This window comes from Pelophylax lessonae (assembly GCF_965119305.1).
Source record: "Pelophylax lessonae genome assembly, chromosome: 10".
NCBI classification, from domain to species: domain Eukaryota; kingdom Metazoa; phylum Chordata; class Amphibia; order Anura; family Ranidae; genus Pelophylax; species Pelophylax lessonae.
In genome coordinates, this window is record NC_138777.1 from 181,353,751 (window position 1) to 181,366,657 (window position 12,907).

Here is a 12,907-nt window from a genome sequence, read left to right on the forward strand (position 1 = left end):
ACGAGCCGCGGCGGGCGCGCGCCTCGGCGGGCGCGCGCCCGCCCGCGATAGGCTCGCAAGTCAGTGACAGGCGAGTGACGCACCGATACGTCACTCTGCCTGGCCGGGGCTGACCGCCGCAGTATATAGTCGTGCGGCGGTCGGCAACCGGTTAAAGTAACGCAGTGCCGTATCGCAAAATATGGCCTGGTCATTAAGGGAGAAAATCTTCCGGTCCAAAAGTGGTTAATAAGTAACATTTACATTTTGTTCCATTTTAGACTGGGGTGCCTCGGGATTTTGTGTACCTTTAAGTGTCGGTTCAAACTATGGCGATCCGACTTAGGGGGCGACTAGTGAAGTCGCCCTGCACCGTGACTTGCACGGACTTCACATAATGGAAGTCAATGCAAGTCGCTCCGACTTCGGTCAAAAGTAGTGCAGGAACTATTTTCTGAGTCGCTCCTATTAGAACGGTTCCCATAGCACTGAATGGACTGCGACTTGTCAGGCGGCCAAGTCGCCTGACAAGTCGCGGTAGTGTGAACCAGGACTAAAGGGTGCTGTGACTGAAAGCGGGTTTAGAACCACCGTCCTATGGGATCAACATGCCCAAAACTGTTAATTAGGATTAAGTCGAATATTCATGCCCCTAGGCACTACAGAATTAACCCCTTTTGTACAAACATCACATAAAGCAAAAACTTTACCTGTAGAATAACAAGGGACCCCCATGGAAAGGGACACCCCCTCTCTAAATTCTGTCAGCTTAGTTTTTTTTAAAGAGCGGTCCATACCCTGCCTGGACCCCCTTAGAGATAGGGTTCCTGTAACCTGTGCTGCTAACCAGCTATTAATCCACAGACCTGCAGCCTATTTATACCACCATCACTCTTCTGTTAGCAAACCACCCCAAGGGGACCTCATCAAAGCTTTGCATTCTTCCTCCCCATTCTTTAAATTTTATTATATTTCACTGTGTTTTTAGTGGGTTAGTCATTCAGTGTTAGATAGACAGTGTGATGTATTTAACTATCTTAACTGGTTTAATGTTTGGCCTGTGTCTTTTAAGAATGGGCTAGTTTAGTTTTATTGTCTGTTTATTGACCGCTTAACCACTTTACCACCGGAGGATTTTGCTGTCTTCCGTCCATGCCACTTTTTGCGATTCGGCGCTGTGCAACTTTAACTGACAATTGCGCGGTCGTGCGACGCCGTACCCAAACGAAATTTATGTCCTTTTTTTCCCACAAACAGAGCTTTCTTTTGGTGGTATTTGATCACCTGTGCGATTTTTACTTTTTGCGCTATAAACAAAAAAAGAGTGTTTATTTTGAAAAAATAACAATATTTTTCACATTTTTTTATATGAAATCCCCCCCCAAAAAAATGTAAAAATCTAATTTTTTTTAAATTTTTGGCCAATTTGTTTTCTGCTACCTATGTTTGGTAAAAAAAAATCACGATAAGCGTATTTTGATTGGTTTGCGCAAAAGTTATTGCGTTTACTAACTATGGGAAAGATTTCTGTCATTTTTGGTGTTTTTTTTTTTAACGTGTAATGGCGGCGATCTGTGATTTTTTTTGCGGGACTGCGACATTGCGGCGGACAGATCAGACCCTTGACTGACATTTTTGACACTTTTGGGGGTACCAGTGACATTACTGCAGTAATCAGTGCTATATATATGCACTGTTACTGTAAAAATGACACTGGCAGTGAAGGGGTTAATTTTATTGGAGAGGGAGGGGTTAATGTATGTCTGGTGCTTACTGACGTGTAGGGAGGGAGGTGACTTTGTGAGACAGGGACAGATCGGATGTCCAGCTATGCTGAACAGTCCGATCTGTCACTCCTTGTCACTATGGAGATCCGCCCGCTGTGTTTACACACAGCGGGCTGATCTCCAGACTCGATCCCCGACGATCGGGTAAGAGCAGCGGCGATCGCCGCTGCTCCTCCCCTGGCCCGACTCCCGCTGTGAATGAAGACAGCAGGAGCGCGCCTCCGGCGGCGCGCAAGCGCCGCCTACAGGGGGAGGAGTCCAGCGACGTAGGTCTACGTCGCTGGACGGGATCGTGGCAAAGTGCCGCAGTAGCCTCCATGTGAGCGGAGGTAAAGTGGTTAAGGTTCGTACACACTATAAGAAAATCGGGTGAACATTTTCGCCCAAAGTATTTATTTTCGTTCGATTTTCGTATAGTGTGTACAGAACTTTCTACAGACCATTCAGAATTTTCGTACGAAAATTCTCAAAGGGACAAACTCCAAAATGTTTCTCGTACGGGAAAAAACGAACAATTTTTGTTTAATGTGTAGCATTTTTGTAGGATTTTTGTAGAAGAGAAATCAGAAAAGAAAGACTATGCATGATCAGAAACAATGAACAACAAAAAAAAAAGCCTTTGTCGCACGAGAATGTTCGTACGAATTTTCTTTCATCGGTTCCAATTTGCTGTGAAATAACGAGGAAAATCAGACTATCGGTCACCCAATTTTGTGTGTGTACCCCACTTTACTGTAACTCTAGTCCACTTCAGCCCTGGAAGGTTAACCTCCTTCATGACCAGGCCATTTTTTTTTTTTTTTGCGATACGGTACTGCGTTATTTTAACTAACAATTGCGCAGACATGCAACACTACCCAAATCAAATTTATGTCTTTTTTTCCCCACAAATAGAGCTTTCTTTTGGGGGTATTTGATCACCTCTGTGGTTTTTATTTTTTACGCTATAAACAAGAAAAAAAAAAAAAAAAGACCATCAATTCTGGAAAAAAAAAAAAAACACATAAGGGTCCTTTCACACGGCCGCTCCGTGTGTCCGCAAATCATCCAATCGGTTTGCGGACATAATGTAAGTGAATGGCACTGCGGATGTCAGCGGAATACCATCCGCTGACATCCGATTTTCCTCCTTTCAGTTCTGTTCCGTTTTTTCGAATGGAACAGAACCCTATTTTTTCATCCGTGTTAAAAACGAAAAGGAAGGAAAATCGGATGTCAGCGGTGTCATCCGCTGACATCCGCAGTGCCCATAGACTTACATTATGTCCGCATATCATCCGCAAACGGATGGGATGATATGCGGGCACACGGAGCGGATGACACAAATGTCATCCGCTCCGTGGAAAAAAAAAGTCCCGCAGCGGACCTTTCACACGGAGCGGCCGTGTGAAAGAAGCCTAACTTTGGTACCATTCTGATGAGATCAGATGTCAGAGCCTCTCCAGGTATACTGAGGATGAAAGAGACACCTGGCCTGTGTCAGAACACCTGGAACCGACGACTTGAAGATCTCTTTGGACCAGGTAATTAATGTTCCAACTGCTATTCACATGGAACATTTCAGACTTCAAAGTTCTCATTTGAATATTTGCTACTACTAGCATGATTGCTCCTGCAAACTGTCATCCTACCCAGCGGAGTCCAATTCTAGATTAGGCTAACGGTCTCTTTTTTTTTTTTTTAACCACTTGCCGACTGCCTAACGCAGATCTACGTCGGCAGTCAGCCCCTCACAGGCAAAGTGACGTAGGGCTACGTCACTAGCTTGTGAGGGTCTAGGGAGCGAGCGCGCGCCCCCGGAGGCGCGCTCCCGCTCCCGCGTGGTCACGGACCCCGCCGCGCGTGTGACCGGCGGACCCGATGTCCGCCGGTCACTCGGCGATCGGCGGGGGAGAGGGAGAATGTCAGGCAGCTTGTGTAAACAAGCCACCTGTCATTCTCCTTGCTGTTAAGACACTGATCACTCGGATCTAGTATGTAGATCCGTTGATCAGTGTCCTTACAGCTGAAGCCACAGCCAATCACAGTAGAAAGCACGCCCCTAGGGATACACACAGCCCCTCCCTCCCAAATAAAGTTAACCCCTTCACTACCAGTGTATTTTTACAGTAACAGTGCATATATATAGCACTGATTACTGTAGAAATGTCACTGGTAACCCCAAAAGTGTCAAAAATGTCAGTCAAGGGTCCGATCTGTCCGCCCCAATGTCGCAGTACCGCAAAAAAAATCGCAGATCGCCGCCATTACACGTTAAAAAAAAAACAACAAAAATGACAAAAATCTTTCCCTTTGTTAGTAAACGCGATAACTTTTGCGCAAACCAATCAAAATACGCTTTTTGCGATTTTTTTTACCAAACATAGGTAGCATAAAACAAATTGGCCGAAAAGTTAAAAAATTTTGATTTTTACATTTTTTTTGGGGGGAATTTCATATAAAAAAATGTGAAAAATATTGCTATTTTTGCAAAATTGACGCTCTTTTTTTGTTTATAGCGCATGATCAAAAAATCGCATAGGTGATCAAATACCACCAAAAGAAAGCTCTGTTTGTGGGAAAAAAAGGACGCCAAATTCGTTTAGGTACAGCGTCGCACGACCGCGCAATTGTCCGTTAAAGTCACGCAGTGCCGAATCGCAAAATACCCCCTGGTCGGAATGGGGGTAAAATCTTCCGGGGCTTAAGTGGTTAAGGGGCAAGAAAGCAACAGGAATGACATAGACTGAGGAGGGAACACAGATTAGGGAGGGAGAAAAGAAAAGGAGGATAGGTGACAGGACAAGCTCTGCTGCAAGACACGGAAGAGTTAAATTTACAAGGAGAGTGTCTTATCTTATCTCCCTGATATTCCCTCCATTCTTGTTTATGGGCCTGTGAACTTCAGCACTGTCAGCTTTCCTCTCTAAAGCTGGCCATACATGGATTGAAATCCCACCGGTTCAGCAGGGACCGGCCAAATTTTGCATGGGCAGGCTGGTTGTACCCAAGTAGATCCATCAATCAACTTGGGTACAACCAGCATGTTTGATTTATCTACATACAATTACTGCCGGTGTCCTGTCAGAATAGCGCTACCCATCAGAAAATGTCACGGAAGTGACGTTCTGAGAAAAAATTCCTTAGTGCGCATGCACCATGCGTTCCAACATGTGGCCGCTATGCGTTCCAATAGGTTTCCTAATCGAACACAACACGAAGCAGCGGCGGACATCTTCTTACACCCACGCAAGTCTTCAATTTCACACTTATTTTAGCAGTAAACTCACCTTATATGATAACTATGCAATATGATAACTTTGGCAAGTATGTAACTATATACAGAATCACAGTATGACAGTTGCACGATTATTGTATAATAGTAAAAATAGCCAGAAACCTGCAGGCAGAAGGTGGCAACGGCCATCTTGGTACACCCCAGCGACAAAGTGATTATATCGTGAAATAGACTATTTCACTTGGTCGCGATGAAAAAGTCTATTTCAGTATATAAGGTGAGTTACCTGCTAAAATAAGTGGGACATTGAATACTTGTTTGGGTGTAAGAAGAGGTCCGCTGCCGCCTTCCTGTTCTGTCACATTAGGAAACCTATTGAAATGCATAGCGGCCATGTTGGAGCGCACGGAGCGTGCGCAATAAGCAATTGTGTCTGCAACATCACTTCCGTTACATTTTCTGATGGGTACCGGCGTACTGATACAACACCGGAGCTGTGGGAAGCGTTCCCCCATCAATACTGACTCTGTTAACCACTTGCCGACCGCCGCACGACTATTTACTGCGGCAGTCAGCCCCTCACAGGCAAAGTGACGTGCCCGCCCCCATTAGGAAGTGGGAAGCCGATCCACGGGGTCGGCGGGCGTGATTGCCGTCGGGCAACCACGATCGCTCCCCGCTGAGATAGGACGACGGTCTGCTGTTGTAAACATAGCAGACCGTTCTTCTCTCTGGAATGAACACAGAGCGCCTGTGATCCTCCCATTTAGAGTCGGTTCACACTGAGGTGACACGACTCCTTACTACTTCGGGGGTGACTTGTGCATTACCATGCACCACGACTTCGGAGCGACTTGCAGGGACTTCACATAATGGAAGTCTATGCAAGTCGCTCCGAGGTCGCCCCGAAATAGTACAGGACCCTTTTTCTAAGTCGGAGCGACTTGTGTCGCTCCTATTAGAACGGGTCCTGTAGCGGTCAATGGACCGCGAGGGAGCACGACTTGTCAGGCTGACAAGTCGCCTGACAAGTCGCGCTAGTGTGAACCGGCTCTTAGGATCACAGGTCTCTGTGTTTATTCCACAAGTCCCTCCCCCATACAAGTAGTAAACACTGCCTTAGGCTCACACTTAACCCTTTGATCACCCCTAGATTAACCCCTTCCCTGCCAGTGTCATTATTACAGTAACAGTGCAAATTTTTAGCACTGATTACTCTACAGTCCCGCTAAAAATTGCTGATCACCGCCATTATTAGTAAAAACAAAATAAATAAATAAGAAATGACATAAATCTTTCCCCTAGTTTGTAGACACGAGACCTTTTGCACAAACCAATCAAAATACACTTATTGGGATGTTGTTTTACCAGAAATATGTAGCAGAATACAAATTGGCCTAAAATGGTGATAAAATTAGATTTTTACATTTTTCTTGGGGGGGGGGGGGGGGGGTGTTATATAGCAGAAAGTGAAAAACTGTTTTTGTTTTTTTTTCTCAGAATTGTCGCACTTTTTTGTTTATAACGCACAAAATAAAAATTGCACAGGTGATCAAATATCACCAAAAGAAAGCTCTGTTTGTGGGAAAACAAGGACATTCATTTTATTTGGGTACAGCGTTGCATGAACGCGCAATTGTCGGTTAAATAATGCAGCGCCAAATCGCATAAATTGGCCTGGTCATTAACTGCTTCCAGACCGCCCGCCGCAGTTTTACCTTCTGCGCGAACCGACATAGGTCTACGTCAGTTGCACGCCTGCAGCTAGGGGGCAAGCGCACCGCCGGTGGCGTTCTCCTGCCTCCACTCGGCAGCGGGGACTCCAATGCATGGGGCAGGCGGCTCCGATTGCCACCTGACACCCGCGATCGCTCCGCGCTGAGAGAGGACGGGCACCTGTTGTAAACACAGCTGACCGTTCTTCTCCCTGGAATGATCATAGAGCCCCTGTGATCCTTCTATGTAGGATCACAGGTCTCTGTGATCATTTCACAAGCCTCGTCCCAATACAGTTAGGAACACGCCCCTAGGGACACATTTAACCCCTTGATCACTTACTGGGATAACCCCTTCCCAGCCAGTGTCATTATTACAGTAACAGTGCATATTTTTAGCACTGATTACTGTAGTAATGTCACTGGTCCCCCCAAAAGTGTCAAAAATGTCAGTTAGGGGTCTGATCTGTCCGTTGCAATCCCGCTAAAAATCGCAGATCGCTGCTATTATTAGTAAAAAAAATAAATAAAAATGACATAAATCTTTCCCTTAGTTTGTAGACGCGATACCTTTTGCGCAAACCAATCAAAATACACTTATTAGAGCCCATTCACATTAGCGCGACTTGTCAGCCTGACAAGTCGCGGTCCATTGAGTAGTACAGGACCGGTTCTAATAGGAGCGACACTAGTCGCTCCGACTTAGAAAAAGGGTCCTGTACTACTTTGGGGCGACCCGGAGCGACTTGCATAGACTTCCATTATGTGAAGTCTCTGCAAGTCGCGCTGAAGTCACGGTGCATGCGACTTCACAGGTCGCCCCCCGAAGTCGTGTCGCCTCAATGTGAATGGGCTCTAAGGATTTTGTTTTACCAAAAATATGTAGCAAAAAACAAATTGGCCTCAAATGTTAAAAAAAATTTGATTTTTATATTTTTTTGGGAATGTTATATAGCAGAAAGTGAAAAATATTGTTTTTTTTTTTTTTTTCAAAATTGTCGCTCTTTTTTTGTTTAAAGCGCAAAAAATAAAATCGCACAGGTCCCCAAATACCACCAAAAGAAAGCTCTATTTGTGGGGGAAAAAAAAGGACATCAATTTCAGGTACAGCGCCGCACGACTGCGCAATTGTCTGTTAAAGTGACGCAGTACCCAATCGCAAAATAGGGCCCGGTCATTAAGGGGGCAAATCCTTCTGGTCCAGAAGTAGTTAATATCACTGTAAGCAAAGCACTGTAAATCAATGTTGGATTTCTAAATGAATAAACCTAAATGACAGTACATAGAAACAGCCATTGTTCTCTGCATTTGTTGTCAGGGATGTGTCACAAAGTTTCCTAAAGCTAAACATAAGGGAACATAACGCAGCGGTCACGTCACCTCTCACTGACGTTGGTCGTTCCGACAATATTCTGCACACATGGTGTGGCTTTTAAAAAGGTCAAAGGATTTGTCCCCAGGCACAATTCAGTGGCAGTACAAACCCTCTCCTAGGAACTGTCACTTTAATGTCACTAGAATAAAAAGCTTTGAAAAGCCACTTTATAAAAGAGTCACTAAACAAGACTATAGGAATCGCATACAAAACAATACCATGTACTTACCCTAATGGTACAAGAAAATGTAAGCTGCTACTAATAGAAGTCTATAGAAGAACACACCCTGCACACTCATCTAATCCCTTCCTGAAACACAAGGCTGCCTTCCCTCCTACAAATCTGTATTGGCTCTCTGGGGTCAGATGACAGAAAAGAGGCGTGCGATCGATGTACAGAACATACAAACTGACTGCGATCATCAGCAGGAGAAATCCAAAATCCTACTGCTAACATATTATTATTATACAGGATTTGTATAGCGCCAACAGTTTGCGCAGCGCTTTACAATGTGAGGGAAGACAATACAGTTACAATACAATTCAAACCAGGAGGAACTAGAGGGCCCTGCTCGTTAGAGCTTACAATCTATGATGCTGTGTACACAAGGCAGACCACCGTTCTGTGAGAGGGGAAGACGGAGATCTTGTGTTTCTGCTAAGCATTCAGCTAGCTTCTTAAGGCCCGTACACACGTACCGATCGTCGTCATACAAACGTCGGCGGACGAAAGATCTGCCGATTGTACGCTTGTTAGTATGGTGCCTCCGACAGCTGTCTGCGCACATTCTGCAGACAAGAGTCTTTCTTGCAAACATAAAAATTTTTGTATGCCGACACCAGAACGGACGATTGTTCGCCTGTCAGTACAGAAATCAGCCGACAGACCGCAGATTTGCAAGACTGGGCATGTTAAGAAAAGAAAAAACACAGGGAAAGTTAACCATTACATGACATCACTTCTGCAGTCAGCTGAAGTCGGCGGACAAAATTCTTGTGCTGTCTTTGCACTTTTCAACAGACATCGACATCCCGGGGAGAAAAGACGAACGTTTGTATGACGACGATCGGTACGTGTGTACGGGGCTTTATTCCAATGCAGAAGTCACATAGTTGCCAACATTTGAAAAAAAATTTCCAGGGACACTTTGTAGCAAAGTTATCAATTACTTATCACACCCACTTCCCTGAAGCTCCGCCCACTCCGCATAATTAACCTACTTATCATCAGATTATAGGGTCTACTCAATAAAGAGAGAATTACAGGAAATTGAAGGGTGGTGCACACAGGGCTGCTGTTAGAAATCACGGGGCCCCGTACACCCTACCTGGCAGCCCCCCCAAATTTTTTTTTTACAGAGAACCTGGGTAAATTAGAAATTTTTTATTGTTTTTTTACATTTGTTTTAAAAAAATATATATAATTTTTTTTTAGTGTTAAAAAAATTTACAAATATTTTAATTTACCCTTTTTTAAATTACAATGTTTATTATTATTTTTTTTTTTACAATTTGTTATTTATTCACAGGACAGGGAAGCCTGCAGCACTGGGGAGGAGCACAGTTAAAAGGGGGCACACGGGAGGGATCAGAAGCAGGCAGAACAGGGAGGGGGATCGGTGTCGGAGAAGCATTACAGGAATGATGCCCTGTGTCTGTGTCTCTCCCTGCAGCAAATGAAAGCTGGCAGGAGCGGGTGAAACTGGCTTTCAGCTGCTGCAGAGAGCCACACAGGGCTTCCTTCTGTAATTGTACCTCCACCCGACTGCACGGTTCCCCGTGCTGTTGGGGCCCCCCTGTGTGCCTGGGCCCCCTACAGAAGGACTGGTGGTCCCCCCCTATCAGCGGCCCTGGGTGCACATATAATAAATTATATTATAAGTGACATATGCTCATTGAAAACCCTTTAGTTACATTTGCCCTCCCTTAGGCTCCATTCACACTACCGCGACTTGTCAGGCGACTTGTCGCGGTCCCTCGCGGTCCATTGACTGCTACAGGACCCGTTCTAATAGGAGTGACACAAGTCGCTCCGACTTAGAAAAAGGGTCCTGTACTACTTCGGGGCGACCTCGGAGCGACTTGCAAAGACATTCATTATATAAAGTCCGTGCAAGTCGCGCCGAAGTCGCGGTGCACGGGACTTCACAGGTCGCCCCCGAAGTAGTGCACAAGTCGTGCCGCTTCAGTGTGAATGCGGTCTTAAGGCTGAAATTGAAATTTAAAATGGTTCTTTCAGTATATGCATTTCCAAGTTTTAATTAGTGAAAGACCGATATAGTTTTTTTCGTTGCCGATACCGATATTTTGCCGATCGCATATCGGTATCGGCAGATATTGGCCGATATTTCCACACATGTAAAAATTACCAAAAAAACACAAAATTCGACACAAATCTCTTAATAAACATGTTAATCTTTATTTATTAACATTTTTAATATTAAGTGCTCGTTCTTCACACCTTAACTGCATAAAAACTGATATGAAAACTTCAATTGCAGGGACATTTGCTTTGCATTTCACATCATCTGTGCATTAATGCATAATAAAGTGCTGCAGTAGTGGACTCACTTACTGCAATATGTTACTGCAGTGCAGTCAGTGCAAAAACAGCTAGAAAAAAAGCTAGGCAACAATAACAGCTACACAAAATACACATACACAGTGAATTGGATGGACTGGGGTCAGAGGAAGAGGACTACTTCTGCAGTAAGGCACTGACTGCAACTGATGCAGTACAGTGCAGTGCAGTCAGAGCAAAACTGCTAGAAGAAAAGCTAGGCAACAACAACAGCTACACAATATACACCACATACACAGTGGATTGGATGGACAGGAGTCAGTGAAGGAGGACTACCTCTGCAATAAGGCACTGACTGCAACTAATGCAGTGCAGTCAGTGCAAAACTGCTAGAAAAAGAGCAAGGCAACAGCTACACATGTCACAGTGGATTGGACTGGAGTCATTGGAGGACTACCTCTGTCTGCAGTATGGCACTCACTGCAACTACTGCAGTCAGTGCAATACTGTTAGAAAAAAATCAAGCCAACAGCTAGACAGACTGGATTGGAGTCAGTGGACTACCTCCGCAGTAGGGCACTCACTGAAACGACAGCAGTCAGTGCATAACTGCTAGAAAAAAAGCTAGGCAACAGCTAGACATTGGATTGGATTGGACTCTTAGCAGTAGGGCACTCACTGCAACTACAGCAGTCAGTGCAAAACTGCTAGAAAAAAGATAGGTAACAGCTAGACAGTTGATTGGAGTCAGTGGACTACCTCTGCAGTAGGGCACTCACTGCAACTACAGCAGTCAAGGCAAAACTGCTAGAAAAAAGCTGGGCAACAGCTAGACAATGGATTGGATTGGACTCTTAGCAGTAGGGCACTTACTGCAACTACAGGAGTCAGTGCAAAACTGCTAGAAAAAAAAGGTATGCAACAGCTAGACAGTGGATTGGAGTGGAGTGGACACTACTCTTTTCAATACTCCCAGTTAAGTAGAACAATATTATAATGCAGAAAGCAGAACATTTCAGCATGTCCATGGTCACCTGTTAAAGGTCTTCTGTTTTGTTCAAACAATGCTGCTGCAACTTTATAAACATGCTCAGGAGGAGTGGAGGACAGAGGAGCAGAGACAGAGAGGTATCTTCTAGCATGGGAAGTCTTTTGTAGCGTGCCTCATTTTCTCTCCACCACTGAAGAGGATGACTTCTCCTGTCAATTATGGCTTCTTTCAAATAGAGATGAAGTTCATCATCAAGGCTCATCGTTGCAGATTCAGAAGAAATTGAAACCTCCGCACGAGGCCCCAATAAAACACTGAAAATGTCCTGATCAATTAGACGACGATGAAGCAGATTCTCTTCTGTTCGTTGACGTATTTTTGGACATTTGTCTGTTTTTTCAGCATACTGCTCGTCTTGATAAAAGTAGTGTTCTGGACTTACCTTTTCTGCAGGAACCTCCTGCACCTCCATATCTTCTGTCAGCCATTGTTTCACCTTAGCCAATACATCATCAGAAGCGAAAGCATGGTTCTTGTATCGAGGATTCAAAAGACTTGCAAGCACAACATTTTTAATCTCTTCATGCTTCTTAAAACATATATCAATCAAAGCTCTTTGGCTTGACAGACCATCATTTGAAAGTTGGAGGGTGTTGTGTGCCATGATGACACAGAGGTCTGACGTATCAGCAAGCCTCGTTCCTTTAGGCATGTTTGCTCCACTGTCTCGAAGTTGCGCAAGCATCACTCTGTCTTTTTTGATTCCCCATTCTTCAAGCATGCATAGAAACATTTCTCTACTGTACTCGGCTGTGTGGGATCCTTGCATCACTTTTGTATTCAACACCAATTGCCTTTTTGTCCATCCGCTGTCAATGAAGTGGCATGTGAGAATGAGTAGTGACTCGGACTCTGTTTGTGACCAGCAGTCTGTCATGAATGAGAATGAGTTGCCAGCATTCTCTGGTTGCAGCATAGCCTTTACTTTGTCAACTACCTTTTGGTGTAGCTTTGCCAGAATTTTGGTTCGATAATACTTCTCACACTTCAGTGTGTAGCTTGGCTCAAGGATGGATATCAACCGCTTAAATCCTGAGTCAGACACCATTATAAATGGCTGGTTATCAGTGACAATCATCTCTGTGATTACTCTGTCCAGCAGTTGGGATCTTCCATCTGAATCTAGACAGTAACATCTGTTTTTTTTTTTTTTCACAAACATATCTGGTATTGTTGCCTGGGATAGTGGAGGAGGTATTGAATCAAAATCGCATTGATATTCATTTTGTTTTTTCTGTGCTGCATTATACAATTCAATATGA

At 44.4% G+C, this 12,907-nt stretch overlaps 1 protein-coding gene across 2 annotated transcripts in view; it reads right to left on the minus strand.

Annotated features, from left to right (window-relative positions):
• FBXL8 (F-box and leucine rich repeat protein 8) overlaps nucleotides 1–8,378 on the minus strand; it is a 48,148-nt gene extending 39,770 nt beyond the window's left edge. For both annotated transcript variants that reach the window (XM_082270360.1, XM_082270359.1), the window contains exon 1: nucleotides 8,303–8,378. The gene's annotated coding sequence lies outside the window, so the exon portion shown is untranslated. The remainder of the gene's footprint in view (nucleotides 1–8,302) is intronic.
• Between the last annotated feature and the right edge of the window lie 4,529 nt (nucleotides 8,379–12,907).